Source organism: Salmo salar, chromosome ssa22 (genome assembly GCF_905237065.1).
Source record: "Salmo salar chromosome ssa22, Ssal_v3.1, whole genome shotgun sequence".
Taxonomy (NCBI): Eukaryota; Metazoa; Chordata; class Actinopteri; order Salmoniformes; family Salmonidae; genus Salmo; species Salmo salar.
The window spans coordinates 9,850,647-9,873,298 of record NC_059463.1 but is presented as its reverse complement, the minus strand read 5'-3'; the positions used below and the strand labels follow the sequence as shown (position 1 = coordinate 9,873,298).

The 22,652-nt window shown below is 42.6% G+C and overlaps 1 protein-coding gene across 2 annotated transcripts in view; it reads right to left on the bottom strand.

Annotated features, from left to right (window-relative positions):
- Nucleotides 1-22,652, bottom strand: part of ppm1j (protein phosphatase, Mg2+/Mn2+ dependent, 1J) — a 55,577-nt gene that overhangs the window by 21,980 nt on the left and 10,945 nt on the right. The gene's annotated exons all lie outside the window — the stretch shown is intronic.

Below are 22,652 nucleotides of genomic sequence, written 5' to 3'. Positions count from 1 at the left end.
AGTTGATAGGTAATCGACTAGCCGGACTGTTCCCCGGACTCCGCGTGTAGGGATTTGTACAATGCATGAACAAGGCTATTGAACTAGACATTGGTGTCTGTCTTTATTACTTTATTCAATATATCATACTGAAACATGGTATCAGAAGTGGCTCGAAAACCATACGTTTGTTATTTTTGTAGCTAAGTACAGTATAGGCGCGGTTACGTTCCATATGCGAACACACGCCGATTCCTACTCACAACACTGATCAACTAGTTGTTAGCTGGTTAGCTAGCATCACTACCTACCTCGATGACTGAAGGCAAAGAAGTCTCCTATTCCATCGCTATGGCAGCGAACATTCCGCCACCTAATCCCATGGTTCTCACAGGGGACTGGAATACTAATTGGGACAATTTCAGGGATGAATTCGAGGACTATGCGCTGGCGACCGGTCTACATGAGAAACCCAACGAGGTACAAGCGGCAACTCTGAGGAGTTTAATGGGCAGCGAATGCAGGCATATCTACCGGCACAATCTCACCCTCACAGCGCGACAACAGTGTGATGCAAAGGCTATATTGGATGCATTGGAGAATTACTTCAAACCCGCCAGAAACGTAATTTACGAGCGGTTCGTTTTCGGAAGCTGCAAACAGGAAGAGGGTGAGTCAGTACACAACTTTGTAACCCGTTTGAGAGAAAAATCCGCCACTTGTGAATACGGGGGATTGAAAGATGAATTGATTCGTGACAAAATAGTACTGGGAATTGCAAATGAGGATACACGCCGGCGTCTACTGAGAGAGAGAGGCTTAACATTAGTAACTGCCATCGAAATGTGCCGCACTGCTGAAGTCACTGACATGAGAATGAGAGCAATGGAAATCGAAACCCCACGCTCCGACGTTGACACTGTTCACGCTGTTGCTAGGCAGACATTCAGGCAAAACCAATCAAGGCAGAGTAATTCACCACGAACGGTGAACACAGAGAGCCCAGTAGCATGTAAATACTGTGGGAATACGCACACACGTGGCAAAGAGCACTGCCCTGCCTATGGAAAACCATGCAGAGCTTGTGGAACTAATAATCACTTTGCAAAAGTGTGTCTCAAAAGCAAAAGAAGGGTGAGTGAGGGCAAGATTCACTGTGTTGATGATGTCACTCAATGTTCAGAGCTGAACAGTGAAAGTGACATTTACATGCATGAATCCATTGGGGCTGTACACTCAAGAGGGAAGAAATGGTTTGTGACACTACGATTACACAACAAGCAACAACAATGTCAACTGGATTCCGGTGCTACATGCAATGTAATGAGCTACAAAGACAAAATCAATCTGGCACCTGACACGCATCTATTGCCCAGCGATACTAGACTAAAACTGTACTCAGGAGAGCTAATGAGCTCTATGGGCACCTTTGAGACCGAATGTGTTATTCGGGGACGCAAACACAAGCTGGAGTTTGAGATTGTGAAAACCAGTCAACATCCTCTCCTCTCAGGCTCTACATGCGAACGCCTGGGACTGATGCAGTTCACTGTACCAAATGACCTGCACATTGTGGATCATGTCCAGCATGGACCCCTGTCCAAAGAACAACTACTCAGCAGATATGACGATGTATTCAACATGCCCGTTGAATCAGTGCCTGGTGAGGTACACTTTGAAGTGGATGAGAGCATCACTCCAGTCCAGTGTGCTCCTCGCAATGTGCCCATTGCAATGAAAGTGGCTGTGAAGGCCCAGCTGGACAAGTATGAGGCCGATGGCCACATGACATCTGTGACCGAACCAACTGACTGGATCAGCAATATGGTCATAGTGAAAAAACCAGAGAAGCTGAGGGTCTGCATCGACCCAAAGCATCTGAACCAAGCACTGAAACGATCCCACTACATCATGCCGACACTAGAGGATGTCCTCTACAAGCTTCCCAAGGCCAGGATTTTCACCTTGGTGGATGCCCGAGATGCATTCCTTCAATGCAAGCTGGACGAAGAAAGCAGCTTCATGACTACCTTCTGGACCCCCTGGGGTCGGAAACGCTGGCTCAAGCTCCCGTTTGGTGTCTCAGTGGCACCTGAGGTATACCAACGCAAGCAGCACGAGTTACTGGCTGGGCTCAAGGGCATTGAACCCATCGCTGATGATGTCCTGATCGTAGGCTGTGGTGACACAGACGATGAAGCAGAACGCGACCACGATGTGAAGCTCTTGGCACTGATGGAGCGCTGTCGAACAGTTAAGCTTCGTCTTGGCCTGAAGAAGCTACAGTTCAAGGTGAAAGACGTCCACTTCCATGGCCACATTCTTTCGGCAAAAGGCCTGAAGCCGGACCCAGACAAGGTCCGAGCGATCCTCGACATGCCAAACCCATCTGATGCAAAAGGAGTACAGCGTCTCATCGGTTTTGCAAACTATCTTGCAAAGTTCATGCCACACCTATCAGCAGTCTGTGAGCCTCTGCGCCGGTTGCTGGACAAAGACACACCATGGCACTGGCTACCCAAGCACGAGGCAGCGGTGCAGGAGATGAAATCTCTGGCTTCATCCATGCCAGTGTTGCGCTACTACGACGTCACGAAGCCTGTCACAATCCAGAGTGACTCCAGTCAAAGGGGACTTGGATGCTGCCTTATGCAGGAAGGCCAACCCGTTGCGTTTGCCTCGAGAGCGCTCACCCCCACCGAACAGAACTATGCACAAATTGAGAAAGAGTGCCTCAGCATCGTCTTCTCTTGCCAGCGATTCCATCACTACTTGTATGGTCGAGAGCTGGTCACCGCTGAAACTGACCACAAACCACTCATTGCCATATTCAGTAAACCTCTCCTCAACGCGCCCAAGAGGCTTCAAAGCATGCTCCTGACTCTGCAAAACTACAGCCTGAAGGTCATTTACAAGCCAGGACCAGAGATGTACATCAGCGACACACTGAGCAGGGCAACGGCACAATGTACAGGCAGAGGCACTGCCTATCAGCGGCAGGCCATCTGTTCGCTACAGCAGGAACAACAAGATGTTCAACAGATCAATCAGGCAGACTACTTAAACGTCACAGATCACCGCCTAGCCCAGATCAGGCAACACACTGACAAGGACGAACACCTACAATCACTGAAGTCCATGGCTCTCGCAGGTTGGCCATACCTGAAAGAGGAGACACCTTTCACAGTGAGAGAATACTGGACCTTTCGAGATGAGATCAGCGTGCAAAATGGCGTCTTGTTCAGAGGTCAGAAGGTCATTATTCCCAAATCACTACGTCCAGAGATGCTTACCCGCATACACTCCAGTCACGTTGGAGGTGACGCATGCTACCGCCAGGCTCGTGAAACATTATACTGGCCAAACATGCAAGCAGAAATTAAAGACTTTGTCAGCAACTGTACCACGTGCAACGAAGTACGCTCATGAACAGCAAAAGGAAACCATGATGTCACACGAACTGCCCACAAGGGCCTGGCAAATCGTCAGCATGGACTTATTCAGCCACAGACAAAAGGACTATCTTCTCATTGTGGATCACTACTCTGACTTTTGGGAAATTGAACTGCTCCCTGACTTGTCTGCAGAGACGGTCATAAAGCGCTGCAAGGCGCAGTTTGCCAGGCAAGGTCAGCCTGACAAGGTAATCACGGACAATGGCCCACAATTCACTGCACAGTTCAAGCGTTTCGCCTCAGAATGGGAGTTTGACCATGTAACCTCCTCTCCAAGACACCCAAAAGCAAATGGCAAGGCAGAGTCAGCTGTCAAGATTGCAAAAAACCTGTTAAGCAGGGCCGCGCGCGACAGCAACGACCCATGGAAAGCGATCTTACAGTGGAGGAACACACCCACCGAAAACATGGACAGCAGCCCAGCACAACGCCTTCTGTCCAGACGTCTGAAGACTACCATCCCCGTAGCTAACAAGCTACTTGAGCCCTGCGTCATGGTTGGCGTCACGGACAAACTGCGTCGCAGAAAGCAGCTCGCTAAGTGCTTCTACGACCGGACTGCTCGAGACCTACCAGAACTGGAGGTGGGTGAAACGATAAGGATGAAACCGCTGCCGGGAGACCACACAGGACTTTGGAGGCTGGGCACGTGCCTACAGAGAGTTGCACCACGCTCTTACCTGGTGGATGTTGGTGGCTCCCTCTATCGTCGCAATCGGGTGGATCTGCGCATAGCAGAGCGGACAAACCAGAACACGCCATACACTCACCTAGATGAGATGGATCACAGTCCAGGCCTAAGGGTAAGAGGTGCAGAATTGAGACATGAGCCAACTGAAGGTGAGGCTTCTACCCCACCAAGCTCTCCAGCTCGTGGCCCTAATCCTACCCGTCAGAGCCAATACTTACTCACGGGTGGGTCGGCTGTGCAAGCCACCGGACAGGCTTACTCTGTAAGCAAGAGACTGTGTTAACTTGTCCTCCTGTTTATAAAAATAAACATTTAAAAAAAAAAATACAAAAAATAAAGAAAATAAAATAAAGAAAAAAAGAAAAAGAAAATTTAAAAAGAAAGGAAGATGACAACTGAAGTAAAAAGAAAATGTCATGCGTTCTTAATTGTTATGACTTGATTGTTAAGAATTTAATGTTATGCTGTTATGTTTGCACTTTCTATTGAAAAGGATGATGTTACGGAGTCTAGTTGATAGGTAATCGACTAGCCGGACTGTTCCCCGGACTCCGCGTGTAGGGATTTGTACAATGCATGAACAAGGCTATTGAACTAGACATTGGTGTCTGTCTTTATTACTTTATTCAATATATCATACTGAAACAGCTGTGCTTGTACAGAATGTGGTAGTAGACACTGTAGTAGTCTGAGGAGTGGTGGAAGAGGTAGTGCTTTTTGCTCATACTTGTGTAATATTACGTCAGCTAATATTATACCATCCATTAACATGTATTAGATATAGATCCTTTAAAGGGCAACTGAGCGCAAGAACCAACTTCTCTCGTTGAAAACAGCCTGTGGCATCGATATGAGTCAAACATTTATCCCAGAGCTAAAATGTACTAAAAAGTCTAAGTAGGATAATTTGGGTCATAAAGGTAGTATATTCCAAAACAATTGTTTTGTGATATTTGTGTATCTGAGTTCGTCACGACTTACATGGGGTTGGATTTTTATTTTGATTATGCCCACTAACACGGGATTGTAATGCCTATGGAGATTTGTCATGCACGGACAAACACCGTGAGACGGACCTGCCCATGTAAAGCACTGAGTCTGCCACTGTTTTGGGCAAAATGACAATTGAGACGATGCACACTTGTATCCCAACTGCCACATGTCAATATTCCAAACCCATTCGTGAGCATCCTGTTTTGTAACATGATTCGCTATGAAACACTGGCAGACATACGCACACTCTGGTAATATATATATATATATATATATATATATATTACTAGTTTTCATACACATTTTAGAAATTTAGAAATGCTGCACCAAACACCTTACATGCTGACCAAACTGCTCGCGCGCGTGTGTCCGCAATTGATTTTAGTCTACCCACACCAGACGCGATCAGGACAGGCAGGTTGAAATATCAAAACAAACTCTGAACCAACTACATTAATTTGGGGACAGGTCGAAAAGCATTAAACATTTATGCCATTTTAGCTAGCTAGCATGCTGGCTCTCCACAGTCTATGTGAGTAAGACCTTTAAACAGGCCGCAGGGCCAGACTGATTACCAGGACGTGTACTCTGAGCATGCGCTGACCAACTGTCAAGTGTCTTCACTGACATTTTCAACCTCTCCCTGTCTGAGTCTGTAATACCAACATGTCTCAAGCAGACCACCAAGAACACTAAGGTAACCTGCCTAAATGACTACTGACCCGTAGCACTCACATCTGTAGCCATTAAGTGCTTTGAAAGGCTGGTCATGGCTCGCATCAACACCATTATCCCAGAAACCCTAGACCCACTCCAATTTGCATACCGCCCCAACAGAGCCACAGATGATGCAGGCTCTATTGCACTCTACACTGCCCTTTCCCACCATGACAAAAGGAACACCTATGTGAGAATGCTATTCATTGACTACAGCTCAGCGTTCAACACCATAGTGCCCTCAAAGCTCGTCACTAAGCTAAGGACCCTGGGACTAAACACCTCCCTCTGAAACTGGATCTTGGACTTCCTGACGGGCCGTCCCCAGGTGGTAAGAGCAGGTAACAGATCCGCCACGCCGATCCTCAACACGGGGGCCCCTCAGGGGTGCGTGCTCAGACCCCTCCTGTACTCCCTGTTCACTCATGACTGCACGGCCAGGCACGACTCCAACACCATCATTAAGTTTGCCGATGAGGAGGCCTGATCACCAACAACGACGAGACCGCCTATAGGGAGGAGGTCCGAGACCTAGCCGTCTGGTTCCAGGACAACAACCTCTCCCTCAAAGTGATCAACACTAAGGAGATGATTGTGGACTACAGAAAAAGGAGGACCAAGCACGCCCCCATTCTCATAGACAGGGCTGTAGTGGCGCAGGTTGAGAGCTTCAAGTTCCTTGGTGTCCACATCACCAACAAACTAACATGGTCCAAGCACACCAAGACAGTCAAGAGGGTACGACAAAACATATTCCCCCTCAGGAGACTGAAAAGATGTGGCATGGGTCATCAGATCCTCAGATTATACAGCTGCACCATCAAGAGCTTCCTAACTGGTTGCATCACTGCCTGGTATGGCAACTGCTCGGCCTCTGACCGCAAGGCACTGCAGAGGGTAGTGCATACTAGGGCTAGGCGGTATACTGTATTTTACTATATACCGGTATTTCTGCACAGACCGGTTTGGGTTTTTACTTTACCTTCTATAATGGTATTTTAATGTTTGGATTGTTAAATGTGATATGCCATGTGTAACGTCCATTTCAATAGTTTACTTCGCTACTTGAGTCATCCCTCTCCGCTCTCTCCATGCCGCTTTCCACCCAGACCTAGTCCCACCCCCTGTCACTGAAGGTGCGCATTTGTTGTTGCTTGACCACGAGACACTTTCCTTCAGTCTGCATGGTCAATGCAGCACATGCAACAATGTTGATGACAACAATGTTGCTTCCACTTTGATCTTAATATAAATCCACAAGCGTTCTATCATTACAACATTAGTTTGTGTTTCTTACATCTGCAAACAGCTAGTTTGTATTTTCTTAGCAAGGTAAGCTAAATCGTGTTAGCCACTAATGCTAATCGCTAGTTAGCTGGCTAGCTAAGTACTGAGTCAGAGCAAATGTAGCTAGCTAATACAGCCTTGTATCCGTACTGGTGCAGGCTTAAATCGGCATGTTGTTTGCGCAACAGTATCTTCTAAATCAAACAGGAATAGCCGACGCATGAATATGTTGGCTATATGAATAAAGATGTAACGTAGCCAAAGATTATAGGGTCCCCTAGGAAACACTGAACATCACTTTGGTTCCTACCCTGTCACAAAAACTCGTCCATGGCATTTTCATTTGTTGTCATGTCAAACAACACTGTATTCAAAGTGCCCACAATTATTTATATTCTAACTATAGAATTATAATAACCATTCTATTTCCATGATTCCAAAAGTTCACCCAAGTGTTTTGATCTAAATCGCAATTGCAGCATTCGGTTAAAAATAAGGCCTAGTATTTTCTTTGTGTAAGTGCAGGAAATGCCAAAAATTATTTTAGGTTGAATTGAACAGTATAAAAAAATTTTAATGGAGAAAGACACATTGAAATAACTTAGTATATATGTGTTGCCACCCTAGGGTCATGCACTTCTCATGAAGCAAATGTAGAACTTTTATAAATCAAAAACATAAAATACCGTAAAAAAATAGAAAAATACCATACAATATGATATATTGGCCATATCGCCCAGCCCTAGTGCGTATGGCCCAGTACATCACTGGGGCCAAGCTTCCTGCAATCCAGGACTTCTATACCAGGCGGTGTCAGAGGAAAACCCTAAAAATGGTCAAAGACTCCAGCCACCCTAGTCATAGTCTGTTCTCTCTGCTACCGCATGGCAAGCGGTACTGGAGCACCAAGTCTAGGTCCAAGAGGCTTCTAAACAGCTTTTACCCCCAAGGCTACACAATTGACACATTATACAAAATACATGTGCAAGACTAGCCACATTCACTAATTACCTGGCTCCACTGTACCTTATTTTTAATAAAATCAATATCTTGTCTATTTACAACATTAAATGTACACCAATTATGCACCTACAACTACTCATACCTCCCAGACAGTTTACCTAAACCCTTCAATGGATACTTCCATGCTAATTCTGAAATCCATCTATATACAGTTGAAGTTGGGTTGGAGTCATTAAAACTCGTTTTTCAACCACTCCACAAATGTCTTGTTAACAAACTATAGTTTTAGCAAGTCGGTTAGGACATCTACTTTGTGCATGACACAAGTCATTTTTCCAACAATTGTTTACAGACAGATTATTTCACTTATTCACTGTATCACAATTCCAGTGGGTCAGAAGTTGACTGTGCCTTTTAAACAGCTTGGAAAATTCCAGAAAATGATGTCATGGCTTTACAAGCATCTGATAGGCTAATTGACATAATTTGAGTCAATTGGAGGTGTACCTGCGGATGTATTTCAAGGCCTACCTTCAAACTTAGTGCCTCTTTGCTTGACATCATGGGAAAATCAAAAGAAATCAGCCAAGACCTCAGAAAAAAATGTGTAGACCTCCACAAGTCTGGTTCATCCTTGGGAGCAATTTCCAAACGCCTGAAGGTACCGTGTTCATCTGTACAAACAATAGTACGCAGGTATAAACACCATGGGACCACGCAGCCGTCATACTGCTCAGGAAGGAGATTCGTTCTGTCTCCTAGAGATGAATGTACTTTGGTGCGAAAAGTGCAAATCAGTCCTAGAACAACAGCAGAAGACCTTATGAAGATGCTGGAGGAAACAGGTACAAAAGTATCTATCTCCACAGTAAAACGAGTCCTATATCGACATAACCTGAAAGGCCACTCAGCAAGGAAGAAGCCACTGCTCCAAAACCGCCATATAAAAAGCCAGACTACGGTTTGCAACTGCACATGGGGACAAAGATCGTACTTTTTGGAGAAATGTCCTCTGGTCTGATGAAACAAAAATAGAACTGTTTGGCCATAATGACCATCATTATGTTTTGGAGGAAAAAGGGGGAGGCTTGCAAGCCGAAGAACACCATCCCAACTGTGAAGCATGGGGGTGGCAGCATCATGTTGTGGGGGTGCTTTGCTGCAGGAGAGACTGGTGCACTTCACAAAATAGATGGCATCATGAGGATGGAAAATTATGTGGATATATTGAAGCAACATCTCAAGACTTCAGTCAGGAAGTTAAAGCTTGGTCGCAAATGGGTCTTCCAAATGGACAATGACCACAAGCATACTTCCAAAGTTGTGGCAAAATGGCTTAAGGACAACAAAGTCAAGGTATTGGAGTGGCCATCACAAAGCCCTGACCTCAATCCTATAGAACATTTGTGGGCAGAACTGAAAAAGCTTCTGCGAGCAAGGAGGCCAACAAACCTGACTCAGTTACACCAGCTCTGTCAGGAGGAATGGGCCAAAATTCACTCAACTTATTGTGGGAAGCTTGTGGAAGGCTACCCAAAACATTTCACCCAGGTTAAACAATTTAAAGGCAATGCTACCAAATACTAATTTGAGTGTATGTTAACTTCTGACCCACTGGGAATGTGATGAAAGAAATAAAAGCTGAAAGAAATAATTCTCTCTACTATTATTCTGACATTTCACATTCTTAAAATAAAGTTGTGATCCTTAATGACCTAAAACAGGGAATTTTGACTAGGATTAAATGTCAGGAATTGTGAAAAACTGAGATTAAATGAATTTGGCTAAGGTGTATGTAAACTTCTGACTTCAACTGTAACACAAGTCACTGCGATACCTCTAGCCTCCCCTCTGTCACACCTCACATAGTCAATTCTCTATCAGATACAGACGTACCATACTCTGGAATTCATATCTTCACATTGCCAAAACCTCATCATCCCTCAATAACTTCAAGAGAAGACTGGGTGTTAGCCTGATGAACCAAACTACAAAATAATCCCCTCCATGTAGGCTAACTCTCACACACATGCACACGAACACATAATCAAACATGTTTTTTTTTTGTATACTGACTATATCATGTACAATTATAATTAATATGCTTTGCTTAGCTGATTGAACAAAAACATTTCTGTACTTAGATGTGGTGTGCTTTTCATATAAGCCCGTTTGCACACTGTTTTTACCAGTTTATCTGTACTGTTTTGTCTTTCACTTATTTTCTTTAGTGCGAGTAAATAAAACCCATTTCTAGGAAGCGGTAGCCTAGTCGGTATACTGTTGTGGTGTCTTAAGAGTGACAAACAACAGCAACTGCCGGGGTAAGATAACAACACCCACAAGACTGAAATCTCGTTTTTTCCTTAATGAGCAACAGACAAACACATTGGGAATCGATGAGTTCGCTCTTTAAGATTATTTGGCCACAGAGGATAGTTTCCAGCTCTCTCCCTTCACCTCAGACAACTGCAGTGTTTACTTTTCAGGACACTGAAATGGAATGAAGTCATGCATTGCATTAGAGCAAAGCCATTATCCTTGCGAAGAGGGGCTGCCAAAAGGTTTCACCCCTGTTGTACCATTAAAGCTGAGAACCAATGACTCTCTGCCACTTCGGTGCAATGATCCAACAGGGTCAAGCCACTCTGTTACATAACATTTTTTAGATTCAATTACTGGCATCGCACACAATTTGGAGTATTACCCTTAAAGTGTCCCCAGAAACACTTTTACAGAGAGGATTAATGATGTAGTAAGAGTAGTGTAGAGAGAGGAGAGGGAGTCTGTTTGATACAGCTGTGCCCTGACGCCAGTCATATACGATAGAGGAGAGATAATGCGTCACCAGAGAGGATGGGTGATATCTAACCAACTGGTTTGTTTATTTATTTACTAGGATCCCCATTAGCTGTTGCTCGTGCAACACTCTTCCTGGGGTCCACACAAAACATAAAATGTGACATAATACAGAACATTAGTAGACAAGCACAGAACTAAATAGACAAGGACAAAGCTACACGATCTGGTACATAATGTACAATGGCCACCTATCTAGGATCATTAGGATGAGTGTATTTGAGTGAGCAGAATCAAGATGCTGACTGTCACCTTTTCACAATGTTCTCGCACTAAACAAGGACAAATTAAAATGCTTAAAGGCTCAGACACACCGACACACCGGTAGGATTGTCAAACGTTCGCTTGTTGACAGTACTTAGCCCCTCTGAACAGAGTGTCGGCAGTCGAAGTCGTCAGCCACTCAGCCTTGTTAAAATATTCCAAACCAGAAGGTGGCAGTAGCGTTGTTTGGCAATGCATGTCCGTGTGTGTTGCTTTATGGTCTAGATAACCAATGTTAGCTAACTAGCAGTGCTATTGTTGTAGAAAGCCCTTGTTGATACTAAATGGCCACAGCTAGATAACTAGCTAGCAAGATGACAAAGAAAATGTAATTCACTCTCCATAATCGCATACAGCCCATAGATATTTTTTTTGCTGGCTAATGTAAGCTAAATGGTTAGCATGGCTTGCTAGCTATTTAGCTGTTGTGCTAGCTAGGTAAGTAAAGACAGTGAATTGACTCTCGGCAGCCAGCTGCAGGCAGCTGCTTCATGGAAAGAAGCAGAGCCTGAGCAGAGTCCCCATTTCTGTTTTTCACAGGAAACGTAAGTTAGGTTGAAAGTATTGTATCCCTGAAAACTAGAAACATACGTTTTCTGCCGACTCTGTGGAGAGTGTGTGCGCATTGTGTCTGTGCACTTAGCTAGCTACCATGAACCTATACATTGCATATACAGTGTGACTGGCTCATTTAGAAAGCTGCAAAGGGGTGGATGAAGTCACAGGGAAATGTACCCTTTTTTTTCTACTTGTTGGTTGCCTTTCAGCTCCCCACTTGTGCGCTCTGATTTGCTATGAGTAGAAATGTCTCTACCGATGGCATACCGATTCACCATGAAGAAACAGGAGACATACAGTGTGTACTGTATGTCCCTTAATGAAGCTTTCATAAACCCTTAATAAAGCATATAGCCTACAGCTAGTTCAGAAATCATTACTAAGCTAACCTATATCTTGCTATGTTAAGGGTGGCAAAAGGACTACGTCACGTTTGGCAAAATAAATGATATTTCAATGGGTAGAACCATTGTTGAGGAAAATTATCCATGTTTGGTTTGATGCTCTGAGATCAGTGTTCTAATATAAGGCAGAAAAAGCTATGGCTGCCCAAATCTGGATTATAAAAAGCCATCCAGTTTGTAATCAGTTGAAAGCAGTAAACTGGCACCGTAGTGTAGTGGCCAGGGGTGCATTAATCCTGATGACACGGACATGAAATAGAAGTCATCGTGAGCCTCAAAGTTTACATGACCACGATGACTTCTAATTCATGTTCCAAAGTTTGAAGCTAGGCCAGGGTCATGTAGTTCCATGTTTTACATTTTTTACAACACATCTGCAACCGGTTTGTCAATATCATACTTTGGGTTAGAGAGGCCTGTTTATGTTAGCCTGCTGGATGCATAGTCTGTTTCTGCTAAAGTCAAGTCCTTTGTCTGAGTTGGCACTAAGGCTGTAGGCCTATTCCTTAGAACCATGCATCTTTTGAAAAAAAATGTTTCACTAAATGTAACATCTCCGTAGGCAAATTCATGAGATTTCTTTTGCGTGAGTCACATATGCAATATATTTTATCATAACTCATTTGGCAACCAAGGAATGTACTGTATGCCTACAAGTAAATAGTCACCCATTTGAGTGAGTCCATAAAGTGCAAGCCAGTCATTCCCTGGCCTTAATAATGTAAGAAAACAAAACAATGAAGATGCGGTTCTATTCAATTTTACATTTTTATCTTTTATCTTATCTTTCAGTCATTGTAAACATGTAACTGAAATGCTTTTCCCGTGTTAAACGAGCACATCTGTGTTTGAATCTTGTTACACATCTGTGTTTGAATCTTAACTCATGTATGGGACTTTCAAAAGAGGAAGCCTCGAGTTTCACTGAGTTCCTCATCGGTTGCCTATGTTTTTTTTAAGAACAGAGAGATGAGAATCGGTCATTCCTTTTTCTAAGTAATGATGACACTTCCTTTACCATCTACATTTTGTGTTCCACTTATATCATTCATTCTCTCAACACAATTTAACCTACCTCACAAACCAAGAGTGATGATGATTACATTTTACTTAATCACTGCCTCATGTTTGACTTCATCTCATGTACAAAAATGTGATTCAAAAGGAGAAAGTCACATTTCTTGCAAAGTGATCTTGGGGGTCAGAATAACCCTTCACGAGTTTGCATATTCATTTGTAATGAGTTTTCTAAAAAGCCACTCATGAGTTTATCACAAAGTCAAGATGATCTCTTCCTCACAAAGTCAAGATGATCTCTTCCTATCTGAGATGTCTGTGGTTTCCTGTCACAGCTTTTCAAGCATGGTGCTAACAGTGAGTCATGTATTGCAGGACCTGCATCACATGGCCTCAACTTCAACTTCTCGGAAAAAAATAATAGGAGTGGAAAAGGTTTATTCATGGCCAGATGGCAAATGGCCCAACAATACAAAAGGCTTTTAGGGTAAATTCACACACTACGAAGACCGAAGGTATGGAGCAGTGTTGCAAAAAGGGTGTCTCCTTGTAATTCGCTACTTCATTCACATACCTTTGTACTACCTGAAAATTGAGACGCAGCGAATCATTCCTTCCACAGTGTGGGGGCAGTGTGTTCACTTGGTTCCTTGATCTGATCTGTAGTCTATATAGTCTATTCATCAAAGTAGCCTATTTTGCATTGATAACCAAATACAATCTCAGCGACTGTTCAAACAGTAAACCAAACAACAAGAATCCACCCAAAAAGGTATTTTGTTTAGAAGTAATAACTAGGGATTCCAGGCTATTGTGAAATGGTGAACCTGCTGTAGCCAACTAGCTAGCCATGTGCTTTTTCTCTCCCCCAAAACATGATTGTGCTATTTTTAGCTGATATTGAAATGAATACAAAAATACCATATCAAAAACTGGGATAATGTTTTAGGTTACACCGGCCAGTATAAGAATATTTGCCAGGGCATATTTTTATAAATTATAAATCTGATTACTTCACATGGCGATGTGGGAAGCTTAAAAATGCTGGCTAGCTAGCTAGCTTGCTATGTTTTTAGCCAGACTAAGACCATGCAGCTAGCCAGGGCTGCCAGCTAGCTACTACTAGCAAGGGAAGGTGACGCTTCCTTGCTTTCATTAAATGAAATGACCAACAAAAAAAAACGTTGTATTTACCCCCTTGTGAATGGGAGTGGGACCGGTGTGAGGATATGTTACCAAAAGGTGTCAGCTGCTCCAAAAAATTCCACTCCACCCACATGCATGCACATAGATAGGGGCCAGTCAGCCCTGACCCCCGGGGCGGCAGGTAGCCTGGTGGGTAGGAGCGTTGGGCCAGTAACTGAGTACTCGGCCCACCACCTCTTGACATCACATGTAGATGTGACCTACTCTTGAGGAGGTTGGCTAGTTGGTTCGATATTTTAGTTATATTAGTTTTGGTTTTGCCTGTGGTTGGGCAACCCCTGATTTTGAATACAAACAAGTACGTTCTGGAATAAATAGAATGAAATGCCTTTGTTGCTTATCCTGTATCCTGCCCATGGAAAAAGGTTGTGTGGGCCTGTTTTGTTCATACTTTGTCTTAAATCTTTATGCCTAGAATAATGCTTTGTATTGCGTGTTAATGCCTTGTAACTTAAGCTTATGCCTTGTATGTAAATCCATAAATTTTACAATGATATTAAATATTTGCCTTTTTATAGACAATTCTCAGACTTTTCCTACTAGTCAAATATAACATGTAACTTAATGCTTGCATGCACATTGCTAAATCACCTTTATGGAGTCATATTCTGTTTTAATATACTTTGCTCATAGTCTTATCATGGGTTGCATGTGAGGTGTATATAATATACATATACAGTACCAATCAAAAGTTTGGACACCTTTTTATTTATTTTTACTATTTTCTACATTGTAGAATAATAGTGAAGACCTCAAAACTATGACATAATACATGGAATCATGTAGTAACCAAAAAAGGTGTTAAACAAATCAAAAATATATTTCATATTTGAGATCCTTCAAAGTAGCCACCCTTTGCCTTGATGACAGCTTTGCACAATCTTGGCATTCTCTCAAGACGTAGTCACCTGGAATGCATTTGTGTGCCTTGTTAAAAGTTAATTTGTGGAATTTCTTTCCTTAATGTGTTTGAGGTAGGGTGGTATACAGAAAATAGCCCTATTTGGTAAAAGACCAAGTCCATATTATGGCAAGAACAGCTCAAATAAGCAAAGAGAAATGACAGCCCATCATTACTTTAAGACATGGAGGTCAGTCAATCCAGAAAATGTCAAGAACTTTGAAAGTTTCTTCAAGTGCAATTGCAAAAACCATCAAGCGCTATAATGAAACTGGCTCTCATGAGAACCTCCACAGGAAAGCAAGACCCAGAGTTACCGCTGCTGCAGAGGATAAGTTCATTAGAGTTAACTGCACCTCAGATTGCAGCCCAAATAAATGCTTCACAGAGTTCAAGTAACAAACATCAACATCAACTGTTCAGAGGAGACTGCGTGAATCAGGCCTTTGTGGTCGAATTACTGCAAAGAAACCACTACTAAAGGACACCAATAATAAGAAGAAACTTGCTTGGGCCAAGAAACATGAGCAATGGACATTAGACCGGTGGAAATCTGTCCTTTGGTCTGATGAGTCCAAATTTGAGATTTTTGGTTCCAACTGCTCTGTCTTTGTGAGACGCAGAGTAGGTGAACGGATGATCTTCGCATGTGTGGTTCACACCATGAAGCATGGAGGAGGAGGAGTGATGGTGTGGGGGTGCTTTGCTGATGACCCTGTCAGTGATTTATTTAGAATTCAAGGCACACTTAACCAGCATGGCTATCACAACATTCTGCAACGATACGCAATCCCATCTGGTTTATGCTTAGTGGGACTATCATTTGTTTTTCAACAGGACAACGACCCAAAACACACCACCAGGCTGTGTAAGGGCTATTTGACCAAGGAGAGTGATGGAGTGCTGCATCAGATGACCTGGCCTCCACAATCACCCAAATGAGATGGTTTGGGATGAGTTGGACCGCAGAGTAAAGGAAAAGCAGCCAACAAGTGCTCGGCATATGTGGGAACTCCTCCAAGACTGTTGGAAAAGCATTCCTCATGAAGCTGGTTGAGAGTCTGCAAAGCTGTCAAGGCACAGGGTGGCTACTTTGAAAAATGTAAAATATATTTTGATTTGTTTAACACTTTTACTTGGTTACTACATGATTCCATACGTGTTTTAAATGATGGGTATCAGAGGGTTTTTTGCTCCCCCGTGGGAATCGAACCCACAACCTGGCGTTGCAAACAGAAAGAGCAAGAGGCTAATTTCATAGTTTTGATGTCTTCACTATTATTCTACAATGTAGAAAATAGTCAAATTAAAAGAAAAACCTTTGAATGAGTAGGTGTGTCCAAACTTTTGACTGGTATTGTATTTACTACTTTACTAATATGTATAGCTTATGAAACGTGATCGTTGATCAGATCTGATATGAAACTTGGAGGCGGTAAGCTGTTGTCTTGAAATTGAGATAAGGAGGGTGGCAAAAAAAGATTTAGTGGGGGGAAAGACGCTAATAAAAGGTTATAAAAGGATGATGAAACAATTTAACTTAAAGTAGCTCACAATAGAAAAGTAAACACTAAGACTCAGGTCTTGTTTAGGCAGTGTTCAAGCATACCATTGACCATGACCTGGCCTTTTCTGGCTGTTGTACATTCTGCATCTAATATAATTTGACTAAAGGCTTTTAAAGTGGAAGGTAGTGTCTGGTTACAGATAATTGATGCCATGCTCACTGAGATGGATTGCTGCTATAAGCATAATTCAAAAGACTTCTGAGCTCCAGCATGCCAACTTTGAAAGGTTAGAGTCTTCCTTTGAATTCCTCTACAGTAAGTCTCTGTTCCCACCCAAAAGCTTTCACAGCATACTGTATGACGTGACAGATCTGTTGTTTGCAAATCGCTTATTAGGCAACCGCTCCGAGGAAGTGCTTGTGGGTGAATGCACTGTGTGATCGAGTACAGTACAGTCTGGGGTATGCACCCAATGTGAAAATATTCAGCATTACAGCTCCATATTGTTCCAAGTCTGGAAAAGCATTGCGAGCTGTCTGGTTTTCCATAGGGGTTATAATTTAACAACTGAAACAACTGTATTGCGATGATGAACATCAGAACACTGTTGCTTCACATTTATCCCAGCCCCACTCAGTTAACTTTGTCTTTATTTTTTACTTGCATTTTTTGAGGTAAGCCCAATTTGAGACCAGGGTCTCATTCTCAATGGTGCCCTGAGAACAAATAATTCACAAATCAATATAATAATTCAATAAAACTGAAGAAAAAAATAAACTACAAATTATTACAAATCGACCAAAACACTCGGAAGCTTCAGTGAGTTCATTCCTCATCAGCATTCTAAACTGCCCTATTGGCACCAGGGATTCGAGATTTAATGAGGTTTGTCAATTATTCAAAACAAGAGGGACATCAAGATTTGCTGCCTCATATTTGTATACTTTAGCAGAGAAGTGAGAAATGTTGGAAGCTTGTAAACAAAAAGGGAGAAATGAAGTGATCTACGGGAATTTAGAGAGGTCCAGACGACCTTCTTATAAAGGATGCAGTGACGAGTATTAAACCTGTCACCTGTGATAAAGCAAAGAGCGCTATGGTCCACTGCAGCCAAAGGTTTTAGAGTAGCGGCTGCTGCATTCTGATAAATGGTGTCGCCATAGTAAGGAGCTGGCAGGAAAGTTGACTGTACAACTGCTTCCTGCTATTTGGGGAGAGGCTTCTTTCAATATCAACTTTTTAACTAGCTCATCTGTTTTTTTTTTTTTAAACGTCAACATTTTGTCAATCCAAAAGCCCATATATTTATAGGCGGGAACCTGCTCGCTGAGAGAACCATCCAATGCATAAATATGTAGAAATATGTAAGATGTTTTACAACAAATAGAAAACAACATAAAACATCCATTTCCATCAATAATTTTTCCGACATAGCCTGGTCAGCAGTTGGGGCAATAGCGTACATAAGCGTCATCTGCATACAGATGAATGTTACAGATTTTTGCAGATAGACCAATATTATTTATACTGAACAAAAATATAAACGCAACATGCAACAGTTTAAAAGATTTTACTGAGTCACAGTTCATATGAGGAAATCAGTCAATTTAAAAATTCATTAGGCCCTAATCTATGGATTTCAAATTACTGGGAATACAGATATGCATCTGTTGGTCACAGAATGGGCCTCAGAATCTCGTCACGATATCATTGATAAAATGCAATTTTGTTCGTTGTCCGTAGCTTATGCCTGCCCATCCCATAACCCCACCACCACCATGGGGCACTCTGTTCACAACGTTGACATCAGCAAACTGCTCGCCCACACGATGTCATACATGGTCTGCTGTTGTGAGGCCGGTTGTATGTACTGCCAAATTCTCTAAAACGACATGGAAGGCGGTTTATGGTAGAGAAATTAACATAAAATTCTCTGGCAACAGCTCTGGTGGACATTCCTGCAGTCAGCATGCCAATTGCAAGCTTGCTCAAAACTTGAGACATCTGTGTTGTATGACAAAGCTGCACATTTTAGATTGGAATTTTATTGTCCCCAGCACAAGGTGCACCTGTATAATGACCATGTTGTTTAATCAGCTTCTTGATATGACACACCTGTCAGGTGGATGGATTATCTTATCAAGCCATTTAGCACAGTTTCATAAATGTATTATGTCCAGGTCTAAAACCAGACTGGTACACACCTTTCAAAACATTTTGAACCAGGAACAGATATAGCCCTTGGTTCTTTCCAGACCCGACTGCCCTTGACCAGCACAAAAACATCCTGTGGCTTTCTGCATTAGCATCGAATAGCCCCCGTGATATGCAACTTTACAGGGAAATTAGGAACCAATATACACAGGCAGTTAGGAAAGCTAAAGCTAGCTTTTTCAAACAGAAATTTGCATCCTATAGCACAAACTCAAAAAAGTTCTGGGACACTGTAAAGTCCATGGAGAATAAGAGCAGCTGCCCACTGCACTGAGGCTAGGAAACACTGTCACCACTGATAAATCCACTATAATTGAGAATTTCAATATTCATTTTTCTACGGCTGGCCATGCTTTCCACCTGGCTACCACTACCCCGGTCAACAGCCCTGCACTCCCCACAGCAACTCGTCCATATACTACCCACCACTGCGACCTGTTCGCTCTTGTTGGCTGGCCCTTGCTTCATACTCGTCGCCAAACCCACTGGCTCCAGGTCATCTACAAGTCTCTGCTAGGTAAAGCCCCGCCTTATCTCAGCTCACTGGTCACCATAGCAGCACCCACCCGTAGCACGCACTCCAGCAGGTATATTTCACTGGTCACCCCCAAAGCCAATTCCTCCTTTGGCAGCCTTTCCATCCAGTTCTCTGCTGCCAGTGACTGGAACGTACTGCAAAAAAATCACTGAAGCTGGAGACTCATATCTCCCTCACTAGCTTTAAGCACCAGCTGTCAGAGCAGCTCACATATCACTGCACCTGTACATAGCCCATCTGTAAACAGCCCATCCAACTACCTCATCCCCATACTGAATATATTTATTTATCTTGCTCCTTTGCACCCCAGTATCTCTACTTGCACATTCATCTTCTGCACATCTACCATTCCAGTGTTTAATTGCTATATTGTAATTACTTCGCCACCATGGCCTATTTATTGCCTTACCTCCCTTATCTTACCTCATTTGCACTCACTGTATATAGACTTTTCTTTTTTTCTACTGTATTATTGACTGTATGTTTGTTTATTCACTGCTGTCCTGTGTTGTTGCATGTGTCGAACTGTTGTGCTTTATCTTGGCCAGGTCACAGTTGTAAATGAGAACTTGTTCTCAACTAGCCTACCTGGTTAAATAAAGGTGAAATAAAAAATTAAGAATATAATTTGAAGTTAAAACCGTCATTAGCTGAGAGTTTGCCAGTGATTCGAATAATTTTGCAAGGCAAGATAGTTTAGAAATTTGGCAGTAGTTATCTACGTCCGAAGTATCCCTGCGTTTGTGAAGGGGGAGGACTTGCACCACCTTCCAGATCTTAGGGATAGCACCAGAAGCAATTTTTAAATAAAACATGTGGGGCAAAAGGTTCTACAATGAGGGAGGGTAGAAAACTGCAGGAAAAAGGGATTAAGAGAATCAGCTCCAGTAGATTTTTGTTTTATCATTTTTGCAACATCATTGACATGAAATGGTTCAAATAAAAAAATAAATGAGCATCATTCTCTGCTATCTGTTTAGAGGTCAATAAGCTTAAATAGATGCCCCGAGGGGATTACACTGACATTGCAACACTCACTCTTATCCAGAGCAACTTACAATAAGTGCGCATGAACAATTTAATAACACGAGCCAAAGTCAAAGCCAAAAACCACAGTACTGCTGTAGAGTAAAAGAGCAAAGATTAAAAGTTCAACGCAATAATAGAAACAGTTCAGTGCAAAATCTATTGTAAGTTTTGCCTCAATTACAGTGATGCATTATGCGGTGTGTGTGTGTGTGAGGCATGGTTAAGTGCCCCATCATAGGTGATCAAGGTAAAATACATTTCTAGGAACTGGAGTGCTAGGAGCTGGAGGAGATGAGGGGAAGGACTCTCTCTGGAGTCTAAAGGAGCTGGAGGCCAGAGTGTTTTTAGTCTGAAGAGGCAGTTATTTAGTCTGCAAGGTAAAATGAACACTGCTGTCCTGTCCTGTCCTGGTGGAGAGTTCATTAATGTAGGGTCAAAACAGAACAGTGTTGTGACTTTGATAGGTGACTCCAAGTGATATCAAAATGACCATACTTTCACAGATACTGGACTTAAATCAATGGAGTAGACCCCTCCAACTACAGTCCTGCATCGGGTCGGCTCGAGGTTCAGAACATTTATATTGCGAGTCGGAAAAGTTTAAAAAATCAAGAATTAAATTTTTTTACAAACCCAGGAGCTTGTTGTGTTGCATCGTGTTGCGAATTCCATTTGGTGAGCGGTGAGCCAGATAAGGTTGCCTAGAGTACCAACCACACACGCAGGGAACTGTCCATTATTAGTGTGGTGCTGAAACATTCCTAATTTGTCCACGTGAAGAGCTTATTTTCCCTCTCCCACGTGTGACTGCGTTGCCAAGTTTACTTTCCCTGGCTAGTCTAGCTCACACAAAAATAGATAACGTAACAGGATAAATAAAAATAAAAAGGTTGTGATGGTGGAATACACCATCGTGGAAACAGGTGCTACATGAGTGAAATCCTGGGTTTGGAAGAATTTTGGAGTCATTGTGTCAGGAGGAATGATTGAATGATACACAGCAAGCAAAAAGTGCAAGCAGGTATTTGCTTAAGATAATTCAGGTAATTATTACGTTAATTCAAGCTTTTGTTCATTTAAACCAGTGGTTCCCAAACCTTTTATAGTCCCGTGCCCCTTCAAACATTCAACCTCCAGCTGCGTACCCCCTGTAGTACCAGGGTCAGCGCACTCTCAAATGTTGTTTGCCATCATTGAAAACCTGCCACACACACACACACACTATACAATACATTTATTAAACATAAGAAGGAGTTTGAGTCACAACCTGGCTCGTGGGAAGTGACAAAGTGCTCTTATAGGACCACAAATAATAATATAATCTATAATTTTGCTCTTTATTTAGCCATCTTACATATAAAGCCTTATTTGGGCATCAAAAATTGTGAATAACTCACCACAGGTTAATGAGAAGGGTGTGCTTGAAAGGATGCACATAACTTGAGAGAGTCTGTCTTAAATTATTTTTCACACACAGTCTGTGCCTGTATTTAGTCTTCATGCTAGTGAGGGCCGAGAATCCACTCTCACATAGATACGTGGTTGCAAAGGGCATCAGTATCTTAACCGCGCGATTTGCCAAGACCGGATACTCAGCGCAGCCCAATCCAGAAATCTGGCAGTGGCTTCTGATTTTAAATTCAATTTTCACAGAACAGCTTGTTGCAATTTCGATGAGGCTCTCTTGTTCAGATATTGGTAAGTGTGTGCCAGCCACAGTCAGAGGCTGACACTAAGATAGCATTGAATGAGCTTTATTCTGCCATAAGCAAACAATGAAATGCTCACTCAGGGGCGGCTCTCCGAGTATCCAGGGACTTTAATGCAGGGAAACTTAAATCCTTCTTACCAAATCTTTATCAGCATGTTAAATCTGTAACCAGAGGGAAAAAAACTCAAGACCACCTATACTCCACACACAGAGATGCATACAAAGCTCTCCCTCACCCTCCATTTGGCAAATCTGACCATAATTCTATCCTCCTGATTCCTGCAAAAATTAAAACAGGAAGCACCAGTGACTAGATCAATAAAAAAAGTGGTCAGATGAAGCAGATGCTAAGCTACAG